The sequence below is a fragment of the Vombatus ursinus genome, unplaced genomic scaffold (assembly GCF_900497805.2).
Source record: "Vombatus ursinus unplaced genomic scaffold, bare-nosed wombat genome assembly UNPS02014942.1, whole genome shotgun sequence".
Taxonomy (NCBI): Eukaryota; Metazoa; Chordata; class Mammalia; order Diprotodontia; family Vombatidae; genus Vombatus; species Vombatus ursinus.
The window spans coordinates 12493431-12518347 of NW_020954720.1; positions in this window are offsets into that span (position 1 = coordinate 12493431).

The window sequence follows — 24917 nt, forward strand, 5'->3', positions numbered from 1 at the left end:
TGTAGGAGAAAAGAGGACAGGAGAATATCTGGGAAGCCCTAGTAATAATCAATTTTTGATGAAATGAGTACCTAGAAGAAAATACATATGGCTGTAATGAAGAAAAAGGCAAATCAAAAACAAATTTTGTTAGAAAAACTTGGAAGACATTATTGGTGAGATGGATGAGATGGATGAGAGAAAAGAGTAAAAAATGACAAGGAATCTTACTTGTGAAACAAAAAAATGCTGGTACCATTTTTAGAAATGGGCTAATTGTAAAGGGGGAGACACTTTTATGGGGAAAATGAGTCCAAGTTTTGTACACAAAGAAAATTAGGTGAAAACAGGATATCCTGTTATAGACTGACAACTAGAGCTTTTAAGATAATGAAAATTCTACAGTTAAAATGTTTAGGGTTTGCTGTTGTTTTGTTTTAGAGTGGATCTCCTTATCTTGTCCAGGCTAGTAGGGCAGTGGCTACTTACAGGCCCCTCCTTTGGCAGTGGGATGCTCCCAGCCTCCCACCCCCTTTTATTCCCAAGGTCTCTTGACTTAATATGAGTACTTTGGCTCAGAACTCCCAGATTCAAAGAATCTACAAGCTGGAGCCTCCCTGATAGCAGGGATTATAGGTGTGTGTCAAAACAACCAACTGATATTTTGAAATTAAGATGGAATCTTTGGAAGGTAAAAACTAGGGAAGATGTTACAACCAGGTATAAGTTATTTTGTGAAGAGGGGGTGTGAATAAAAAAAAAATGATCTTTGTCTGAACTTCAAATTTATACCTTTCTAGGAAGCTGAGAGTGATACAACCTAACTAGACTGGTGGAGAAGAAAGAAAAACTGAGAAATCAGACATATGTGTTAAGGTGGACAAAGAAAAATAATGCAGTATAGTGAAAAGAGTCTAGGGACCTGGGTTCAAATTCTGCCTCTGTTGTGTACTACTATATGCCTTGGGCAAGTCATTTAATCTCCTTGGGCCTCAGTTTCCTGATCTATAAAATAATGGGTTGGACTAGATGGCCTCTAAGATTCCTTCTTGTCTCTAAATCTGAGCTCCTAGACTTTAAGGATTTTTTGTTTTTGTATAGTTTGCCTATGTAAAAGTTTTATTCTGAAAATATTCTGATTAAATACAGTATGGTGAATCTGTTCTTACACTCTAAATGATGGAAAGAAATGAACTGCATAACTCATTTTACAGGGGAAATATTGGCTATCAAATAACACAGGCTCTTGTCCAAGGAGATTGACCCTCTTTTATCTATTGTCTTGCAAGCTTCAAGAAAAACAAACAAAACAAAAAACAAAACAAAACAAACCAAAAAGCAATGGAGAATTAAAGAATCCAGCTAGGAGGTACAAGGTGGTGGGCCTTGAGTCAGGGAGATCTGAATTCAAATCCATCCTCTGTACAGTACTAGCATGTGATCCTGAGCAAATCGCTTAACCTTGTATGCCTCAGTTTCCTTATCTGTAAAATGAGCTGGAAAAGGAAATGGCAAACTATTTGTGCCAAGAAAATCCCAAATAAAGTTAAGAAAACAATGGAACAACAACAATTTTTCATCACCCAGCCTATGCCCATCAAAACTCCCCCTTTTTTCCCTTTTCTTAATTGTCCATATATTTACATATATATGTATGTGTGTGTGTGTGTGTGTGTGTGTGTGTGTGTGTGTGTGTGTATCACTTTAAGGATGCACACATTTTTGTTCATGCTGGTACTTGGGGATAATTCCCCCACTTTCAGAATCTTCAGTTAAATTGTATTACTTTTAGTCACACCTGTTCAATGTCAGGATACACTATCACAAATCAATCTAATTCAGCATTTATTAAGTGACTGTAATGCACAGAGCTCTGAGCCAGGTGCTGATTGCTGCCCTTCCTGAAGATATTTGCTATAACCCCTGCTGTGCCACTGAGATCCTGACCTTCATCTAAAAATGGCCTTAACTCTGGTTCCTCTTGATTCTGACTTTTGACCCCGTGGAATTAATCTCAGGTTCCTAGCTTGCCCTTGTGAGTGATCCTCAGCTGAGCTATGGTCCTTCATTCATGACTTGCTCTGCTTCTTCCAAATCAATCAATCAACAAACATTTATTAAGCACCTGCTATGTGACAGGTGTTATTCTATGTGTGGGAAGGGGGTGGTGGTGGTGGGATATAAATACAAAGAATGATCAATGCCTTATTTTGAGAATCTTGCATTCTAAACACTACCCTTTTTTGTTTGGTGTTTTTGTTTGTTTATTTTTCACTAGACATTTGATTTCACTTGAATAAGGAGTGAATTTCAGTGGAATAGGGAGCACTGTCTTTACCAAGACAGATTGGAAACACCTCTGAAATTTACAATCTTAAAGAGAGTTGCCTGGCTCACTGACATGTTAAATGATTAGATAGTTGACTTTGCTGCATCCCTTGGAATCTGCCCTGTGGTGCCTTCTGGTTTAGATGATGCAGAACCAAAATGAAAATCTGTCCCTGAATCAGGTGTGTCCTTTATTTCAATATCAAGCACTCTCATCAGCCTTCTAATGACTGATTGCAGCAGTGACTCACCTGTACTTCACACTAACCCTTAGTATGCCGGAAACAGTTTCCTAGAAGTACCAAAAGGGAAATAAAAATTATGATCTGCAAGACAGTGGGAATATGCATAAAGGTTAAGGTCATTATTTCTCTTCCAGGGCAACTTTTCATTAAATTTTGCTCAGTGCTAATATGCTATCATTTGCTATTATGTTCTGGGGATATGCTGTAATACTATCTTATGTTTACATAATGGAGTAGATAGATAGACCAAACTCTTTTTGAAATATAAAACAATAGGGAAGGGGAAGGATAAGTAAGGACTAGAGAAAATATGAGCCAATGAAAATGTTAATATTTCCTTTCAAAACACGATTGTCAAGGATCAAAGCTATAAGCAAACAAAAGAAAACAAAACAAAAATAGCATTCTATTCTGGACAACATAGTGGTCCAATGTGGGATCAATTTCTGGATCTGCCCCTAAGTAATTGAATGCCTGAGTCTCTGGGCTCTGTTTTCCTCATATGTAAAATGAAGCAGCTGGGTGAGAGTACTATGGATCTCTTTGGTAGACCTGGTATAGCCTATGGACCTCTTCTTAAAATAATGCTTTTTAAATGCATAAAATAAAGGGAGACCAATTCTAAAGAAATAAAGATGCATTAGTTTTTTTTTCCTATTTAAGTTTGCAGACACCCTAGACTCCAACTAGATTATCTTTAAATTTCTCCAGTTCCGCTAGTCCATGAGTCTATATCTTAATTAGAATTTTTCGATATTTCCCATTTCAAAGAGCTAAATATAATCTCTATGAAGACCAGTCCTATTTTAACAAAAACATTTGCTTTGAGCGTGTGTAGTTTTAGCAGTCTCTGTTGGTCCCTTCACCACTGTTCCTTCTCACTTCCCCCATTTGCTTTAGGTTCTTTCTTTTAAATTGGGTGTTGGCTTTTTTCATTAGGACTAAAGTGTAAATGATTTAAAACAAGCCAAAGATTGGTTTAAATCAGGCCTACCGCAAAGGATTTCCTCTACATTTTCCTCTACATTTCCTCTACATGCTCCCCCAAGCCCTCCAACCCCTTCCCCCCCAAACACCGAAATCCTTTGGCTTCCTGAAGGTGACCCTGGGCTGCAGCTTGTGCAGGCCCGATTTAAATCCTTTAGACCCTAAAGTGTTATCCCTCCCAATCCATATCAATATGCTGGGGATGTAAATATAAAACTAAATGAATCAAAAAAAGTCATTGCTGTCCTCAAGAAGCTAACATTCTGGTGGAGACTGGAGGAGAATATTACACTTGTATTGATAAATATGAGTTGAGGAGAGAGAAAGAATAACATTTTTCATGATCAGAGTGTTTGCATTAGAATAGAGATCCAGATCTTAAACTTAAAGATTGGTAGTTTTACAGGCATGTACCAGTAGTGGTAGGATAGGTAGGGGAAGTAGTGGTGGAGTTTACATCTGCACCCTTCCCCTGAAATCACACTATTCATCTTGAAATAAATAAGGCCAGTTCTTAAACAAAATCCTGAAAGATTTACATTTTAAGACTATTAATCTAGGTTGTGTTCATCTTGAGATAATTTTCCCATAGTGAACATCACTTCAAACAAAAATATTTAAAGCTGATTCTATTAAAGTAGATATAATTTAAAGGAGCAAAACAATTCAGGTGCTGAGGCCTGCAGTTGAAAATTATCTAGAAAGGCATAAAGAATGAGTAAGGGTTGGCTTACCATCCAGATCTCCTGTTCATGGCCTGGGGTAGGAACAGGACAAAGAAAATCAACTTGCACTCAACAGTGATTTGAAATCAATGAAGGCATAAGAGGAGGTAAGATGTTAAAATGAAAAACTGGAATTACATTCTACTCAGGTGTAGGAGATGAGTGCCAGGTATACCTAACACAAATGCTAACAGTGAAGTCTTTCAGTTTCTCCTATCCCTGCAGCGGTCCTGAGACAATGATATATGAAAATGTATTGACTTGAAAGGAGAAATTAATTAAAAGTGAGAAATTCATAAACGTTGAGGCTGAAGAACTCTCTAGGGTCATTGCCTTCTTGCAAAGGGAAATTTTCTTCAGGTGCTCACAGTGAGTAGTAACTCCCTCTATGACAACTTCATATGACTGAAACGAATGTAAAATCTCTCAACCAGCCTGAGTGCCTGCACTTTTGTTTCCACTACCTGTTCAGGTAATCAGTCAGAGAACAATCTCAACGCTCTTGCTCATGTCAATTAAATTGGGTCAAAAGTGTAACAGCAGGAAAAAAAAAGAGAGAGAGATCAGACAGTTACCCAGTGAAAGCCCAAGACACCAGAGTACCTTATGGTATGTGCAAACAATTCACTACACAATTTCTAAGGAGAGTAAGCTCACAAACTGTTGAATGCTGTTTTCCTTTGGGTAAAATTTTAATTAAAAAAGCAGCATGGATGCAGGTTTCAGATCGTGACTATTCAAATAGCTGAGAAAGCTGTTTGAATTTTAAAACCTTATAGTATGTCATTTAAAAAATATTGTTTGCATGAATTTAAATATAATTTCGCCAAATTTTGTAGAGGCAAGCCTGGATCACAGCAGAGCAAAGAGAATCTGCAAGAATGTTTGTAGAATGTCTCAAGAGGGATCCGCTCTAGGCCAGCAAGTTGTTTTAGGTCATAGTTAGCAGTGGTTTCCTTTTTTAATTGATCACTATAAGTTATTCATTTTAAAACTGCCTAAAGGAAGACAGAACAGATATCTTCCTTCTTTTGTAAATCAATCGCATGAACTAAGATGGAGGAATTGCCCAGAGAGCAAGGACTGTATACCTACTTGCTTCCCCTAAGAAATTGCTCTGCTCTGGATCCACATTCTCAGTCACATTGGATTCAGTCATGGGGGAGCCCAGAGAGGAGAGGGCACCAACCTCCATTTTCTCACACTCTTGCTTTGTTAACCCTGGCCCTGGTGTGCCAGGGCAAAATTTACTTATATCTTAGGTTTTGGTTCATGTCCAGGTTTCCCTAAAGGATGGAATAAAAACAGTACTCAATATACAATGTATATCAGGTATGGGGCAAGTATTTATTTCATACACACAAAATAAATGTAGAAAGACACAAAAGATAGTCATGTTGACAGGATGACTTAAAAGGCAATTATGTAACTTAATTTATTGCTACTGTTAAAATGTCTCAGGAAACAGATACGTAAACCTCATCAGTATTTAAAACAGTTTTCAGGACTGCTGGTAAGGCATTTTACATTTCATGTCGGTTTTGCCCTGTCTTCCTTAAAGTCTCTGTCTTCTAGAAAACAAGGCCAGGACCTTTTGTTGGTGGTTGTCATCTCCAAGAGCATTGGAGTAGCTGGTGGGGACTCCTCTCCTTGTTTCTGGTCAGCTTCAGTCCAAAAGACACAGGACCTCTGGATTTCCTAAGCTCAAAAGATCATCTCGAAGCTTAGACATCTCAAGTTAGATACACATTTATCTAAGATAAAGAAAAATAAACAGAAAAGAGAGAGTCTAAAACACAGACCTTTAAGGCTTGTCCAGATAGAACATCTACTAATGGCCACATGGGAGCCAGGTTGGAGGATATGTTAAGCTGACTTTCTCTCGCTGTTATGTGAAACAACTCGAGGTGGACCTCACTGAATCCAAAGCCAGAGGCTTGAAAGAGAAGTCACTCATTCCCTTTTAAACATCTATTAAGCTTCCTGTTCTGTAGCCGATGAATGGCTCACCTTAATACTGTATTGTGCCAAGCCACAGTCCTGAGTCAGACGCATGTGGTCAGTGTGCAACAGAAAGGTCACGTCTATCCATCTCTTGTTTAACCTTGCTACAATGGTAAGACAGAATTCCTCCTTGGAGCCTTATGAATTATCTAACCAAGTTATTAACACTATGATTAATTCTATCCCATTCTTAATAATTGATTAGATAATTTGTTAGGCTCCAAGGAAGAATTATGTAATTGATAGAATTTATGATATAATTTGTAATGGATAGGACACTGGACTTAAAATTAGGGAGAACTGAGTTAAAACCCTTCCCTAGACACTTAGTTGTTATGTGGTCCTGGGCAATCCATTTAACTTCTCTATGCCTCAGTTTCCTTAAATGTAAACTGAGGGTTTTGGACTCAATGACCTCTTACTATTCCTTGGGACAAGAAAGTGAGGCTGGTGACTTTGCACAGCCCTCCCTTATTTAATTCCAATTTACTTGGATAATATCATGGCATGACCTCCCTGATGTCATGGTCCTCTTCAAGAATGAAGGACAAACAACCTCCGTAATTAGAAAAGTTGCTGCCCACTGGGGACCAAACTGGAACTGGCCAGTTGGACAACACACGGCTCTCTCTCTCTCTCTCTCTCTCTCTCTCTCTCTCTCTCTCTCTCTCCCCTTCTCCCTCTCCCTCTCCCTCTCCTCTGTCCACACAGGATATATCAAACCCTTACCTTCTTGGGCCCTGATTGGCTCAGAATGAATGTAAATAGCAATTGTTTCTGTTTTGACCAGAAACCCTGAAGGTCTTCTCCCAGATTGATTTTTTTTGACCATGTAAAGAGGCCATTCTCTGCCTCATTTCTTATTAAGCCTTAATCACTGAATGGGCACAACCTCAGTCAAAGGGAGAACTGTTAAAGACCTTAGCTTGAAAAGGCCCAGATCCCTTGCTGCATCCTGGGCCATCTCCAGTTGTCCTGTTCTATATCTGGCCACTGGACTCAGATGGCTGGAGGAGAAAGTGAGGCTGGTGACTTTGCACAGACCTCCTTCACTTAAATTCAATTTACTTGCATGTCAGAGCATCAGCTCCCTGATGGCATGGTCCTCTTCCAGAATGAAGGACAAACAACGCTTCCTTTCAGGTCTAAGATTCTGATTCTGGGATTCATGAGAAAGGAGAAAAAATGATAGTCAATGGCCTTTTTGTTGTCCTTGTTGTTTGGTTGTTTCAATCATGTCTGACTCTTCATGACCCCATTTTGAGGTTTTCTTGGCAAAGATACTGAAGTGGTTTGCCATTTCCTTCTCCAGCTCATTTTATAGAGGACAAAACTTAGGCAAATAGGGTCAAGTGACTTGACCAGAGTCACACAGCTAATAAGTGTCTGAGGCCAGATTTGAACTCAGGAAGGTGAGTTTTTCTGACTTCAGGTCTGGCACTCTATCCACTAAGCCAGCTAGCTGCCCCACTGGCCTTTAAGGAATTTATACTCAACTTGGGAGGTAGAAATTAGGATGTCCACAGATAATTAAAGAATAAGTACAAAATAAGTAGAAACTAATTTTGAGGAGGGTGACTCCAAACCAGGGAAGTTGGCAAAGACCCCTTGTAGCAAATGTCACTTGAGCTGAACCTTGAAGGGAACTGGAATTCCAATAAGTAGAAGTGAAGATGAGGAAAATCCAGGCATAGAGGCAGGAGATGGAAAGTTGCTTTAGGAAAATAGCAAGTGGGTTAGTTTGGCCAAATTAGAGCATACTTGAGGAGGACCTGTATATAATCAGTCTGGAATGTCCAGCCTTCTCATTCCATAGATATAGTAAGGTGAAGGGAAGATGAATTAACTTTTATAGTCATCAAGGTATTGAATATTTGAGCTGAAATTTGAATCTAAGTATGCTGAGAACAATCCAGTAGGTTTGGATTTTTTTTAAGTTCAATTACTTTTGCTTTTTAGCTCTCTTGTATATAGAGATTACGTAAAGATTACATATTGTGGTTGTTGTTCAGTTATTCAGTTGCATCTAACTCTTTGTGACTTCATAGACCGTAGTTTGCCAGACTTTTCTATCTTCTACTATCTCCTGAAGTCTCTACTCATCTCATCTTCTTCTGTTGCCTTCTTGTTTTGTCTTTCAACTTTCCCAACACCAGGGTCTTTTCCAGTGATTCCTGTCTTGTCATTATATGTCTAAAGTATTTAAGTAATTAGAGTATTTAAATATTCAACTTTAATATTTTGCCCTTCCAATGAGCAGTCTGAATTAATTTCCTTAAGTATTGACTGATTTGATCTCCTTACTGTTCAAGAGACTCTCAAAAATCTTCTCTAGCATCACAATTTAAAGCATCTATTCTGTGACACTCAGCTTTCCTTAAAGTCAAACTTTTGCAACGATATGTTGCTACTGGAAAAATCATACATAGCTTTGACTACATAGACCTTTGTCAGCAGGGTGATGTCTCTGCTTTTTAGTATGGTGTCCAAATTTGCCATAGCTTTCATTCTAAGCAGCAAGTACTTTTTAACATCGTGGCTACAATCGACTTCTGAAGGGATCTTTGAGCCCAAGAATATAAAATCTGATCCTGCTTCCATTTCTTCTCCCTCTATTTACCAGGAAGTGATAGGACCAGATGCCATGACTTTAGGGGTGTTTTTTAATGATATAATATCTATCTATATATATATAATATACATTATACATATATGCATATTAGCATATGGATTATATATACATTATACACATATAAATTATATATACATATGCATATGTGTATATATATGTATGTATGGATAGATGATAGAAAGATAGACAATCTCCATTCCAGTGCACACTCCTGCCTACATTATCAGGCTGAGTCCCCAAAAGATAGTTGATTAATTCTCTCCTTAGGGAGAGCAATAACAGAGAGGGATAGGATTTCTAGAATTACTGCTCATGAGGCTCCATCTGGTAGGGTCCCAGTTATCAATTAATGAACTGGCATCAATTGTCAAATAGGATTTACTATAATGAAAGTATAGCAAGAACTGTAGCAACAACCACCTTCCCCTTACTCAAACTGCTGACCACATATCAATTCATTCTCCTCTTGCATACATATGGTCTACTGGATGGAATAGGCTTTAACTTTAAGTCCAGCATAGTCTTCGGCCAAATGGTTACCTTTCAACTCCTTGTCCCAGAAGTCTTCTCCTTCCTTTGTGGAATCCTCATCACCAATATTCTTTCCATCACAAGGAGTCACAATAACTGAAGGTGATAGCAGCAACAAGAGACTGTCTTTCTAGCTGAATCTACCACTCATAGTTGGTTATTTGCCATCCATGCTCTGGCAGACTTTGCTACCAACAAATAGTTTCCCTTCCTCACAAAAGTCTTCACTTGAAAGTTGCCAGCAAAGAGATGAAGAGATCATCATTTGAATCTTTAGTAGACTCACTCTCTTTTGGCTCAACTTCTCCTAAGCATTAGTACTTCTAGCTCTGAAGTCCATTACATAGATTTATACCAATACTAGCCCTGAGATAACCCAGAAAACAAAACAAAACAAAACAAAAGACCTCCAAAGTTCTACATGTCAGATCAGTAGGAGGCAGAGAGTGTCTTTTCATGCTTCAGGTTCCTGGCCTTCATTGGCTAGTTCCTCAATACATATAAAGAGAGGCATCTTATGCAGTGGGTTAAAGGTCAGTCTTGGTTTCAAGTCCTGCCTTGGAAATACACTAGCCATGGAACCATGGACAAGCCACCTCACCTCTCAATTCTTTAGGCAACTTTCTAAGACATTAAGTTGCAGAAGAAATTTCTGGAGAGATTTTTCATACCAAAAATTCCCTTCATTTATGAAGTCACTTTAACTAAAATATGGTTAAAGTTGGAAATGAGAATACTGACTCACTTTGATGAACTTAAATGCATTAATGCACATTCCTAACCCACCAATATATAGATATTTTATTGGAAAGAGTTTCCATTTTTCCTCCATATTTAATATCTTCACATATTTCTTTCTTTTTGCTAATAGTATAAAACTTTTGGCAGTGAAGTATGACATCAGCTTATAAACACAGACTTTATTTGTCTCTGTTGAGACGCTCCACTGTTATATTCTGAGTAAAGTTTGTCATTTTAAACAAATTTAACATATACACATCCAATCTAGAACATACATTATAGATCTTTGCTTGTTATTCAATTGAAATTGTTGCTAACAAAAGCATTTTCTACAATAGGAAGTCTAGGTAGTCAAAATTTTATTTATATAAATTATATACACACATAAATGAGGCATCCAGATTTATGCTTTGTGTGACCCTTTTAACTCTCTGTACTTGCAGTTAAGTTGTATATTTTTCCATAGGAGCACAGTAACTCACAAGAAAATGACTAACATTGAAAACTCAGTTAAGTTTCAAAGATAGGCATTAGTTCTCAGATATGGCACTCCTTTTGGGAAATCAAAGTTTTTATTGCTGGATAAATTAATGTTTCAAATGTATGAATACAGATGCTGTTTGCAAATTTGTCACAATCTGTCTTCCAGCAGGAAGAATTTATACTGTATACAGTAATGGAAAACAGAAAAGTGCATATTTCACTAAATTGCAGCTGTGTGGAAGATTTATATGGTTGTTTTTTTGTCAGTGAAACATGTACTGAAACACCCATGTATTTCACTTGTGTGTTGTAAACAGATTGTGTGTATTTATTTTTAAACTAATTCTACATCTAATTCATAGAATACATAAAGTTCTATGCATGTTACCCAGAAGAAGTATACTAAATTTATCCTTGGTAATTCCATTATTTAAAAAGACAGTTTGCATTTAAAATATTGATGAGGATTTAACTTTTGGCATTTCAAGGCTAACCTTTATGGATTTCAACCCACAAATTTTCTTACTTGTTGATAATTGTGTCTAGAGACCAAATAGAGAACAAAAGTCAGGTTGATATCTGACTTTTACCTTAATTCATTTGTTCAGGTTAGATAACTAATCCAAACTACATTCCTGTCCTGAACTCCAGAATTATTCATCTGTTCTCCATTTTATTCTGTATAGACACAGGTGAAAGTTTCTTTTCATTCCCATAGAATGTTAGCATAGTATTACTGTTACTATGCCCTAAAGAAAATGGGGAAAATTCTAGTATTCATTATTTATGGCAAAAGTCATAACTATGATAGCAATTTTGAATTAATCCAAATACATATAACTCTACTGTGACCCATTGGGGAGTCCACTCATTTTAGTTATAGAATTGTCTCCCCATTTTTTTCCTCTCAGTGTCATTTCCTTTTAGAAAAAAAAGTCAACAAAGGCCAACATTTTTCAACTGTGAAGTATTGGATCCAATTACTCTCAGCAACTAAAAACAGAGTTTATTTTAATGGGATTTGCAATAAAACAAGGCATATAAAAAATCAGATGCATAGGCAAAGATTTTTTCATCTTTAATCATTAAGCTACCAGTACAAATTGAGCCTTGCAGTTGTTTCATTCCCAAAGGAGATCAGAGATTTAAAGAATTCAGAGGGATTAAACATTTGTGTTTGAGTGAACATGCTAAGTGTTTTTGTGCCTACTATCATTAAAACTGTATTTTCAATGCTTTATTTTAGATGCCTGTAACAATCCCACCCCCCAAAAAGAAGAGTTGTAGCTCTTTCTAGGCATTAGCATTAAAGACTGCTTTAGTGAATATCCTTATCATAGCTATCCCTAATATTACTTCACTCTATGCCAGCAATGAACAAGATGCAACATTTCAGAGAATCCTTCCCTTTTTCCTCATTTTCTTTCAAATTAATGTATTACATATTTTCTTCTCTGAATATACATTAAAAAATTATGAGACCCTACTTTAGTTTCCCCATTGCTAAGATGCATTAATTCAGGTAGGATGCATCAAAGTTCTTTCTTTAAATGCATATGAGGCTATGGGATGTGTCTGGGTTCAAATCTAGTATGAGGAAACCCCTCTGAATTTTCTAACACTCCCCATTTTGCCAGTTATCCTTCATACTTACATCTCAGGGTTTTTTGGTTTTGTTTTGTTTTGTTGTTTATTTAGTATGGGAATCAAAAGGGCATGAGTGAGCCAAAGAAAAGCAGAATCTGTACCGTGTATCCCTTTGAGTGAAAGATTTTGTGTAAGAAGTTCATTATGGTCCATGAAGGTATAGGGGTCCTATAATCAGCTTCAATTGTATTTACCCAACAGCAAATATGCTTTTGTAACCATTTCTTCCAAAACAGTTTATATGCACTGAAAAACAATACCTGTATTAGCTAAGGCACTGTTCCCCAGCTATACAGTCATGTCAGAAACTTCCTTAATTAAATGTAGACATAAAATTAGAAACATAACATTGGACTGTGGTATGAAAGTTCATTACAAGCTAACTAAATAATCTTGAATGGGCAAATAATATGACATTTTTATCTGGGAATATTGGAAGAAATAGAGTGGTAGAAAGGAAAGCCTTTCCCTTCCTCTTTGATTACGAATTAGATTATGGCTAGGGAATGTGAGAGAAGGGATGGTGCTCATTAGTGGTAGGGGAGGGGAAGAATATTTGAAGGAAAAGAGATCTTAACTAAACTTTTTGTAAAGGAGTTTCATCGTCTAGGATGTGCTTGCCAAGGTTTTCTGTGTTCTGTTAATGATTAAAAATAAGAACTATATGGCCAGTAGGTAGAAAACACTTTAGAAAAAGTTGAACTGTAACTGTTTCTAAGGATATAGTCATATTTTTAAAATGTTGGGCTACCTGTGCACTCTTTTTTTTTTAATGGAAGCTAGGTTGCTCAATGGATAGAGCAGTGGACGTAGAGTCAAGAAGACCTTAGTTCAAACCCTGGGCTCAGACGCTTACTAGCTATGTAACCCTGTGCAAGTCACTTAACTTCTATTTGTCTTAGTTTCATTTGCTGATGACAATAATAGTTGTTACTTCTTGGGGTGGTTGTGAGGATCAAATGAAATAATATTTAAACAATAATTATTAATTAATTTGATTTTCTCAATGAGATAATATTTGTAAAGTCCTCATCACAGGACTTGGCACATAGTAAACACTAATGCTTATTACTTTCTCTTCCCTTCCCTTTATGGTCCTTATGGTCCTTATTCCCTCATGGTCAGGTGGAGCCAGATAGTGATGGCAATGCATAGATCTTGGTAATTGTTACAGAAGAATTAAATATTCTCTGGAGCTTTGATTTTAGGTAACACTCTCATACTCTGCCTTCTCTTTGAGGTATTCTATGTGACTTACATAATTCTTCTACAGATATCTCCACAATCATTTCCTTTTAGAAGTTATAATGGTACTCTTAACAAGGTATTTTAAATTGCACTCAATAAAGTCATAACATCTATAGGAACTCAAAAGGAGTTTTAAGTATCTGTGGTAATATTAAATTTTGATCATACCAAGAATTAAAAACAAAGAGTTCCTGCTAAGAAGAATACTCTCTAACTGATCTGATCATACCATGTGCAAAGGTAAATGTTTTTATACTAGTATTTTGTTTTGTTGTTGTTATTTTAATAAACATATGATATATGACAATAGTCAGAGAAAACTCCCTTTAAAGCACATATGTGGACATAGGTTTCCATCACTGTTTGTACTCCCTACACTGAGGCAGATCTCAACCTCATTCTAATGTTCAATCCACATAGAGTTGCATTATTCTCAAAACAGCTAAGCCTTGTCCATGGTCACACAAATATTAAACATTAGAGACAGGCTTTAATCTCATCCATCAACTTAAAAATGGGTATAAATGTTGTGCTACACAAGAGAAACAATATTCTGAACTTCTCTAAATAAATTTCAAAGAGTTTGTGCAGCTCCCAATGAATAAAAAGTTTTGAGTGTCCATAAATAGCTTAAAAATTCATTTGTACCCAATCTTAAAAAGATGAAAATCATACATTAGGAAATAAATGAAGTAATTTCATAAATATATACTACAAATCTTCAATTTATTACACTCAGCAATTGTTCTGTTATGAAGTCCTTTCTTTAAAAAATTCCGAACATTATTATTTGACAATTTTTCTAAAGCCTGTTAATCTATTTCAAGAACACAGACTACTTTAATTCATAGAAGTATCTGTCTTGTCATCCGTGTGTCTGATTCTAGATTTCTGTAGATTGAAACCTCTCTATGCCTTAGTTTACAGCTTCATTCATTCCTGTGACCAACAATAAATCTTCACCTGTTGGTCAAATCTTTCTGGTGACAGGTCTCTCTAAACTTAGGTTAGTCATTGGACAATGATCACACTGTCCATGTGTCTACATCTTGGTTGGAACCATCTGCAGTTTGCACATGGCTGGCATAGCTTTCCAGAGCACAAGGCCAACTCTAAGTTTATTGTGGCAAAATAAGTAAAACCTAAAAACACAATGTAATGTTTTCTTAACATTCTGGAATCTTAAAAGCACCTCAGGATCATAATTTTGAAGAGGAATTTTAAAGCACCTCAGGATCATAATTTTAAAAATAAATTCTCACTCAGACTATTTGTATATATGTAGGTATAGATAGAAGATAAAAACGACTAGAACGAAAGGGAAAGGTCTCCATTTTGGAACTTTAAAAAATAATATATCTTTGTTATTGGTTTCATTTTATCTACCCTTAAACAACAACAACAACAACGAAAAGCCAGAATGTATTGGGTAAATCTTAGTTGAAAGTTCTGTTTATTTAAATTCTATTTGATGAAAACGTTGCTAAACTAAGGACCTGATATTGCATTCAGTCTAATCATCACTAATAAAGAAAAAAAAGACAAGAAGTTTCAGACTGTTTTAGTGGCATTAATCATTGTCCAGTTTGATCACTGTCAAAGCAAAATGGAGAGTTGAGGCAACATAATTACGTAAGAGACCTCACTTTGTTTTAGCTGGAATCATCTTGATTACTTGTCAACACATGCTAACATCACCAGGTGTTTCTTAAAAAATGTTTCTGCCATTTTTTCCACCAGAAATATACCGAAAAAGAGAGTTGATTGATTGATTATTGTACTATTACCCAAAAAGGTTAGAGTTATGAAACATAACTACGTATGGTATAGTCACTTTCACTCTTTTCTTTCTACAAACTTGTATAATATGAATTATTGAGGATTGTTCTGTAAAAGACCATAGGCTTGACAGTCTATGAAACTTAGAGTTTTTTTTTTAAACTGATACTTTTGTTCCTTGTTTAACATAATTCTTAGGAATGTAGTTTTTAAAAGCATAAGTGTCCTGAAATGCAACCAAATAGGTTTCAACCCAAGAATGTCATTCATTTCAACTATAACAACCACAAACATCCACTGGCTTCCCTTGCATTGCCTTACTCCTCAGTAAGTATGGTACACGTCAAATTCTCCAATAGACAATTTTTAAATTTACATATAACCAAAATGATGGAATTTAAGTTTGGAAGGGATTTTAGAAACTATCTAGGTCAGGGATTCTTAACCTAGGATTTGTGAAATTATTTTTTCTTTTTTTAAATGATAATTATATTTCAATATTATTCATTTTCTTTGTAATCCTATGTGTTTTGTTTTATGCGTTTAAAAACTTGTATTGTGAAGGGGTCTTCTAGGAATCACCAAAGAGACATATAACACAAAAAAGATGAATAACCTTTTTTCTATACTCACCTTCTCACTTTTGATTTGAGATACCGAGTGCCAGAACTGTGGAGGTGACTTACCTAAGGTCAAATATGTAATAAGTAACCAAGAAGGGACCTAGGTTCCTCTAACTCCAAATTTTGTGCTTTTCTCTTCACATCATGCTGCCTTGAAGCAATTTATTGGGGTATTCCAATAAATAGTTCCACTTTGATATCTTAGATTTTCACACACACACATGTGTATGTATATATACATGTATTTTAAAGCATTGATTAAACACTTGCTCTGGGCAGGTATTGTGTTAAGCAAGAGTTGGAGCTTGTATTCTAATGGGGAAAGAGACAACATATTCAAGAGAGTGGTCCCTAGGGATGGGAATTTTGTTCTGATGAGTCATAGTTGAATCACTGATAAACAGGATAATCAATTGACACATGCTTTCCAGAAGATGATAGTATTGATTTGATTACTTAGCCCAGAGTAAGAAGTGGAAAGCAGGAGGCAGGGCAAGAGAGCCTGGGTATGTGCCAGAATGGAATGCAAGGCATGGTCTAGATTAGAATCTAGACTCTAGATGTAGCCAGGTAGATAAGTTTAAACTCAATCAGTCACAAACTGAACTGCTTTAGGGCAAGAATTCCAAATCTCAGTAGATGAACTTCACCAGGGATCTTGGTTCAATGAGGAGAAGCAGGGTAGAAGGCAAAACTACCTGGAAAGATAGATGAGATGAGAAAAAGAACCAAGATGTCCACTCTACCATACCTCTGAGATTTTCTACCATGATTAGGATTTTTGTACCTGAGAAGGTCAAGTTGCCATAATTAAAATCAGATTCCTGGAAGTCAAGAAGAGACCTCCCTACATATTTGTTTTCAATATGTGGGAATATATCATTAGAAACATAGCAAAGAGGATATCAAAGAATAACCAGGGCAATGAAGTCTCTGGGTCCTCATTTTTCCTCTGCTTCACTGGGCTATTTCCCCAGCTGGATCCCAGGAAAACACAGGAATAGCAAATCTGACTCTTTTCCTACCTACTGCATTCTTATGTTTTCCTGAAAGCCTATGCTGATGCTTAACAGTGATCTTACTTCCTCTCTGAAGCAGAATAGACCTTTAAAGGTTTTGCATTTTGGAAGCACTAAAGCTATATGTACCAAAGCACAGATAAATTTCCATTATCAGTAAATAATATTCATAATCATAGCTCTCAGCCTAGACAAACAGCAATTTCACTGAAAGTGGTATTCACTTTTTCCCCCTCAAGGAAGTGTAGACTCTAATTTCAAAGTCTGTGAAACAGATGGTTCCTAAATTTAATTTTGTGTATGTTATAGCCTCTACTTATATGTATGAAGGAACATACTCATAATAACTCATTTGCTATCTTCAATATATTCACTATTAATTTTCACAATATCTTTCCAACCAAGTCTACTAAGCTTTTATCTTTCCAATTTCTGTCAAAAGAACCACTATTCTTGCAGTCTCCCAGGTTCATAACCTTGGCGTTATCCTCAATTATTCACTTTTCATCATCTCACCCTCTTATCTAATAAGTTACCAAATCTTGCCATTCATGCCTCCATGGCATTTTTATACTAATCACTTTCACTATTCACACTCCTGCTACTTCAGTCCAGTCCCTCATTGTCTCTTTCTTGAGTTAATGCAATAACTTCTTAATTGGTCCTCTTTTCTCAAACCTCTCCTCAACTGAATGTAGCCTATCCTTCACAATCATCATCATTGTCATTATCATCATCCTCACCATTATTTAAATAACACTTTAAGGTTTGCAAATCACTTTACATGTTACCTCAGTCAATCTTCACAACAACCTTGTACAGTGGTAAGGAAGGAAGGAAGAAAGTAAAGGATGGGAACAAGCATTTATTAAGTATATACTATTTGCCAGGCATCATGCTTATAGCTTTACAAATACTTCCTCATTTAACCCTCATAACAACTCTGTGCTATCATTATACCCATTTTACAGTTGAGGAAAAGGATGCAGACAGACCTTAAATGACTTGTCTGGGGTCACATAGCTAATAGGAATCAGTGTTTATATGGCACTTAGTATATGCCAGGCACTGTGCTAAGTGCTTTAGAAATGGGATCTCATTTAATCCTCATAATTATGCTGGGAGGTAAATGTTATTATTATCCCCATTTGACAGCTGAGGAAATTAAGGCAGATAGAAGTTAAGTGATTCACCCAATGACAAAGAGTTAGTGTCTGTGGCAGAATTTGAACTCAGGTCTTCTTGATTCTAGGCCCAAAACTCTATCCATAGCTTTATTACTTATTATTATCTTCATTTGATAAATCCTCTAATCAAAATACATCATCCTTCTCCTCCTCTTTCTTCTTCTTCTTCTTCTTCTCCTTCTCCTCCTCCTCCTTCTTCATGGTAGATGAGGAAACATCAACCAGATGAGGAAACATCTGCTAGAGAAGATAAATGACTTTCTAATGGTCACATGGGTAGTAAGTGATAGAGAAATGATTTGAACCCGGGTCCTCTGCATTTTTTCAACTTCACTAAAGTCTTTAAGAAGCACCTGTGAGCCATCCTTTCTTTTCTATACAACTTCCTTATCTTCTGCTTTTGTTTATATAGTCATTGTAGGAGAGACAGCAGGGGATAATATTCCTTCTGTCACTCTGTGATCTTGGGCAAATCACTACATGTCTGTAAGCCTCCCTTTCCTCATCTGTAAAATGAGTAGCTTGGACTACATGACATCTGACATCCTTTCTAGTTTTTAACCTATGACCTGTATGCTAATGAGTATATCAATAATGATATGTTGGATGGCTAATATGGAAATGTGTTTTATATGACTTCACATGTATAATTGATATCATATCTCTTGCTTTCTCAATGAGTGGGAGAGGTTTAAGAGGGAGGGAGAGAATTTTGAACTCAAAATTTAAAAAAAAGAATGTTAAGTATAAAGAAGTAATTTTAAAATTTTAGAAGCTTAAAATTAAAAAAAAAACCTGTTGGTTGTTATAGAAGATTTTTAAAATACATTATTAAGAATACCAAGAGTTGCTTCTGTGAAAGGTTCCCCTCCTACCTATGTTGTAGGAGAATTGAGGATGGTGGTTAGGGAATCCTTCCCAGAGGCAAAGTGTTTCCATGTTGGGAGATCTGGGTGTTCATGGGGCAAGCACCCACTACACAGGTAAATTAGAGGACAGTTCTTGACATGGCAAAAGGACTCTTCTCTTCACAGGCATAACCCACAGAGTGTTTTAATAGACACTTTATATTTTGTGTCCTCCATAGTGCCTAGCACAGTGCTAACATGTAGAAAGCCCACAATAAATATTTATCAAGTGAAAAATTAAAAAAAAATAATGCCAAGGGGTATTTTTAACAGATGATCAAAACACTTTGATTTGTGATACTCACAATTACCTTTTCCATTGTTACTACAAAAATGGAAAAGCACCACAGGAATAATATCAATTCTGTACCTTTGGTTCCTGCATTTCAACAAACAAATAATGCAACACCTCTTGACCAAACTACTTACCATGAGATATTTAAAAAGGTTGATTTGCAGAAAGTACTATTGGCCTGTTGCCAAGACTGCACTCAAAGCCTTTCCAATTTTATCGAAACTTTTAGTGAAGGTCCTCCTTCTGTGTAACCTGAGGACCTAAGTTCACCTCCATGCCTTGGTGAAACATCTGACACTTTCTATATGAATGAATGGATGGATGGATGGATGGATGATTGAATGGGAAAAAAAAACCATTTGCTGCCATGTGTCATAACATATGCTTTGTGCTGGAGAAATAAATAGAAAAAACAAGACAGCCCGGGCTCTCAAGGTACTTGTACTCTAATTGGAGGAAACAAGACATAAAGGAATATATAAAAGAAAATTGAAAGTTGAAAGATGGAAAATCCCCATGTCCTAAGGGTTCACCTAAGGCATGGGGATCCTTAGAATGTATCAGTACAATCAATGACTGTGTCTCAAGGTCTGGGGGGCAGTTAAATAGGGGAGATTGTGATGCCTGAAGGACCTTAGGAAGTAGTGGTAGACTAAATGGTAAGTTCTGGTGGTCTTCCATATCACTGGCACTGAAATAACTAACTAATACTAGTCTATTCTGCCTGCCTCAGTTCTCTCCTCACTCTAATCCATTCTCCATTCAGACACTAAAGTGATTTTCCTAAAAAAACATGTCTGATCATGGAAAGTCTCTCCCCAAACTCCCCCCCTCCCCATACTCCTTACTCAATAAACTAGCACCTTACTATTGTTTTTCTATTTGGGATGCAAAGCCCTTCAGAATCTATTCACCTCCTATCTTTCCAGGCTTCTTACACCTTACTTATTTCTCATTTATCCTGTATATAATTTGCTTTGTATATATTTGTTTGCATGTTGCCTTCCCTGTTAGATTGTAAGCTCCTCAAAGCTAAGGGCTGTCTGTTGCCTCTTTTTGTATCTTCAGAACTTAGTACAGTGTTTGGCATATAATAGACAATAAATGTTTATTGAATGAATGAAGGAAATGTCAGTCCAAATGATTGTTTGGTAACATGTTGGTCAAACAATAGCTTAATAGTCTCATTGAAGGTTGTTCCAAAAGGCAAATGTAAGACTAATGAGTGAAAGAAGTTACAGAAGAGAAGATTTTGACCTCATTTTTCAAAAATGGACTTTCTAACAGTAAGAGCTATCAATCAGTATTGCAGGCTACCTCATGAAATAGTGAAATCTGAACCCCTGGAGGTAGTCAAGCAGCAGTTGACTATCCTGTGGAAAGGACTCCTTCTTTGGATGAAAGTTCATTCTAGATTGCCTCTAAATTCTTTTCCAATGCTAAAATTATATGCTATAACTAATTTTTATTTTCTATTTTCGATCATATCTGTGGCATCATGTAGACCTGGGATGTTATACTCTAATATAAATGATATGCCACAAGTTGACTCAGAAAACCACAAATCAGCATTTTCTATGTTGTATTGCATTTTTATTTGTTAAACATTTTCTAATTATATTTTAATTTGTTTCAGGCTGTTTAGGAGTGTGACTTAGACTCTTACCTTTTTTGGATTTTTATAGACTATACATGGTTCTGGAAGTCCTCATTATGGAGGAATCAAATGCCTAACCTAATTGTCTACTCCAGTAAATTGCTGTTGTGAGAACAGATCACTTTTGTCACCACTGACTATTCCAGGAAATTTCCTCATTGAGTAAATGGATGGCTGGGAAAGGAGGTGATCAAGTTATTTGTTAAGAATTAAGTACCTAAAAAAAAAGTAAAAGAATGAAATACCTATCTGTGAAATAATATTTCTGGTCAGTTTAGGGAACAAAAGGTTATAAACTTCTCCCATTCATTGGTCATAGGTTAATAATAAGAATAATAAGAATACAGGCAGTTTTGCTATAACTTTACATATATTTTCCTACAAAATCAACTTAATATAGAAAATCATTGTCTGTATCTTGGTTCCCACATCATAAGAAGATGGGGGTGAAGGAAAGAAGGTGAGGGAGCAGATGTGTCCTCCTATCCACTGACAGCTCCTAGTCAACCAGAAGATATATAATATGGCACTTTACCTTGACAAATCCCCAGAGTTAAAAGAAAGGGCCAAAACATGGTCCCAAGGGAATATTGACAGGAGGAACCCTCCCCCCTTCACTATTAAAGTCAAGTCACCTGTAACTCTAGCCACTGCCCCATGAGGGGAAGAGGTGGCATCTCACTATGAAAGACCTTTGGCATGTGCATAGTCTCTTCAGGGAGGTGTCCTAGGGGGACCTTATTCCCACAACCTCCCCACCTGTCCTGGGCTCACATCTGTGGAAGTGGCATGCCATGACCATCTCTGGTAGGGCCTCTCCCTGGGCAGGTATCTGGAGTGGCAGGGGTCAACAGGTCATTGTGGCATCTGTTATGGGAGAGGTACCCATTGTGGGAAGGTCTCTCTGTCTCAGAGATTCCCAAGCTTATTTGCCCTGCTGTCTCCTTTCCAAAAAAGAAAAAAAAAATTACTCGGTGTCCCCCTGGAAATCTACTTTCTTTAACCCTTTAATGTTTTTTTAAAATTTGCATCATTTTAAATATGTATAATATATATATATATATATATAATATTTTAAATGATGCATCTTAAATTTAACAATTTATTATAAATCTGTGGCTTTTCCCCTGTGTTTTCCTGAATTTTATGCATTTTCCTGCATTTTGATGAGCAATATTGCATCATGTAACTTTATAGTATCATATTGTAAATAAGTCATTACATGCACATATTCCTGCTGATGCATGCTGAACTTCCTGACCATATGAAACATGCTCACCTGCCAACTCTTGCTTCTTAAGACCTATTGGCGGACTTGACCACTAGTTATAACTTGCATTTTTTGTATTTATTTGGGAAATAATGTAATAACTATAACTTTTACTCTGTTACACAACAGATGAAACATGTATGAATGGTTTTTCAAAATTTTCTTTTCTTCTTCCCTTATGTTTCCACTGCCCTCTTATTTTTATTCAACACCCATGAGACTACTACCACTCCCATGGATCATTCCAGCACTCCTCACAGAGGGGGTGCATTATCAGCCCACTTCGGGAACTTTTGTCTCTTCAGGGTTCTACCTATCACTCTTCCAAGTGTTATCCTCCTCCTTCCCCAGATCTTGCCACACTCATCTTATCCTGGGTTGAAAAAGATGATAGCACCAGAACTTCCCCCTACCTGGAGCAGGAATCTCCTCTTCTTATAGGTCTCACTGAATGCTGGTGACACCTCTCCAATCCATCTGTACAGGTCACCCCATCTTGATGTTCTGTGGTGCATTTCTCCTCCATGATAAAATTGAACATAAGCAAACTCAAAATTTACATTCTGCTCAAACTGTTCACTAATATATCAATCTCTTTGGAACAAATTTGCATTTTCTAAACAATCATTATAGCAGAACTGCTTATAATAACAATAGCTCACAATTATATAATATAAAGTGTGAAAAGTGCTGTAAATATTTTACCTTATTTCATCCTTACAACAACCCTTTGTGGCAAATATCTCCGTTTTACAGATGGAGAAATAGATTGAGAGAAGTTAAGTGACTTGCACTAGTTTCAGAAGCAGGATTTGCACTAATTTCAGAAGCAGTTCTATCTATTAATCCACCCAGCTACCAAAACTGCCAAGAAGCCTAAAAGAAGTCTCTGAGAATGATAGGTGGAGCCACTATGGAAGATTTATGGAAGATCATGGATAATAATCCAACAGATAAGAAGGTGTGGATGGTTCATGATCTGTGCCATTCAAGAGAGTATCTACATGCTGAAGAAAGAACATTCCAACTGATTTATGGAACTAGTAGACTCTAAATAAATAAACCATTTAATGAAGCTGCTGATAATAAGAGATAATTTCATTCTTTTTTTAAAATTAAGAGTATCAGCACAAAATATTTACTTTTAAATGGTGAGTAATATACTTGGGAACTTTGCTATATGGGAAGTTTTTTTTTTTCCTTAAACTAATTTCTGTATAGACTGGTAATTTTTTAATGTAATGCCTGGTTTGCATGACTCGTCTAAATCTTCTATAGTTTCATCATGTCTTGTACATATTTATTCTTTACAATGTTTCATGCATAGTTTACTGTTTAAACAACTTGTATTCTGTGGGAATTTAACTTGACATTTAATTCAGCCACGATCCAGGTCTGCTTTGGTTCTAATTACATTTTTCAAAATTATTGCTTGTTCTGTTTCCTACATTCAAAATTATTTCTGGAATTTAATTGATGTCTTAATGAATACACATTCTTTCCTTTTTCATATCCTATGAAAGAAAGCCTATTAGTTGACAAAACTGTTTCTTTCAAGACAAGGTATTTAAAAAAAACCCATGGTTGTAATTTTAAAAGTCTGAGGGAGTTATAGTCACAGTCTCATAAAATAACATTTTAAAACAAAGTAAAATCCAGCCATTTAGTATTCCTTTCCAGAGAGGGGGGGGAAAGCTTTGTTAATTATTGCTGAATGCTTCTGGTGGCTGAAAAATGATAAACTCTGGAAAAAGAAATGGAAGATAACGTTACAAAGATATATATCCAAGACATGTAAAAATCTTTCTTTTTTAAAAAAATTATCTAGTTTACAGTAAATATGAGATAACTGCTGAGAGACTGAATCAGTATCTGTAATTTATAATCACAACAGTAACTTCATCATTAGTCTTAGAAGCAAGACTATTTAAAAGTATTTTCTTTGGTCAGTTAATGTACCATATGTTGTCTCATGTCTTATGGGAATATTCAAGAGAAGTATCATTTCTTGTAATCAACATATTACAGAAACAACTTTTTATCAACAGACAGCTTGAATTGTAGAAAAACAAGAAAACACCAAGCTTAGAGAAGAACCATCCGATCTATTTTAAACTTCCTTGCTGTGACAGTATCAGACTACCACCTGAACGCCAACCTTGCCAACTGTTAAAGGTAGCCCTACAGGACAGAGGAGACGTTTCTGTTGCAGATGGTGTTGCTCACCTGATGAGACATGAGGACCAGGGAGTCTGTCCAGGAGACAACAAAGGAACAATACATTCATTAGGTTCCATTTTCTTCAGCCCAATATGAAAGCCCTGTAAGGGATGGTATTTCCTAGGGTTTTTCAGTGCTAGCTACATGGTACAGCCATGCAAGTATTTTGTTGAAAATTAAAACCGAGATACTCTGTTATGTTTGACTTAGCTACAGTTGTAAGCTGATCAAGGGAAGGGAACACCCTTTATAATAACCCCACTTCATCTCTGTCTGCCTCTCTGTCTCTGTCCCTCTCTCTGTCACCCTTCACCAACCAATACCTCTACTTAGCAGGATGAGAGTGCTGACCATCTCCATTTTATCTATCTATCTATCTATCTATCTATCTATCTATCTATCTATCTAT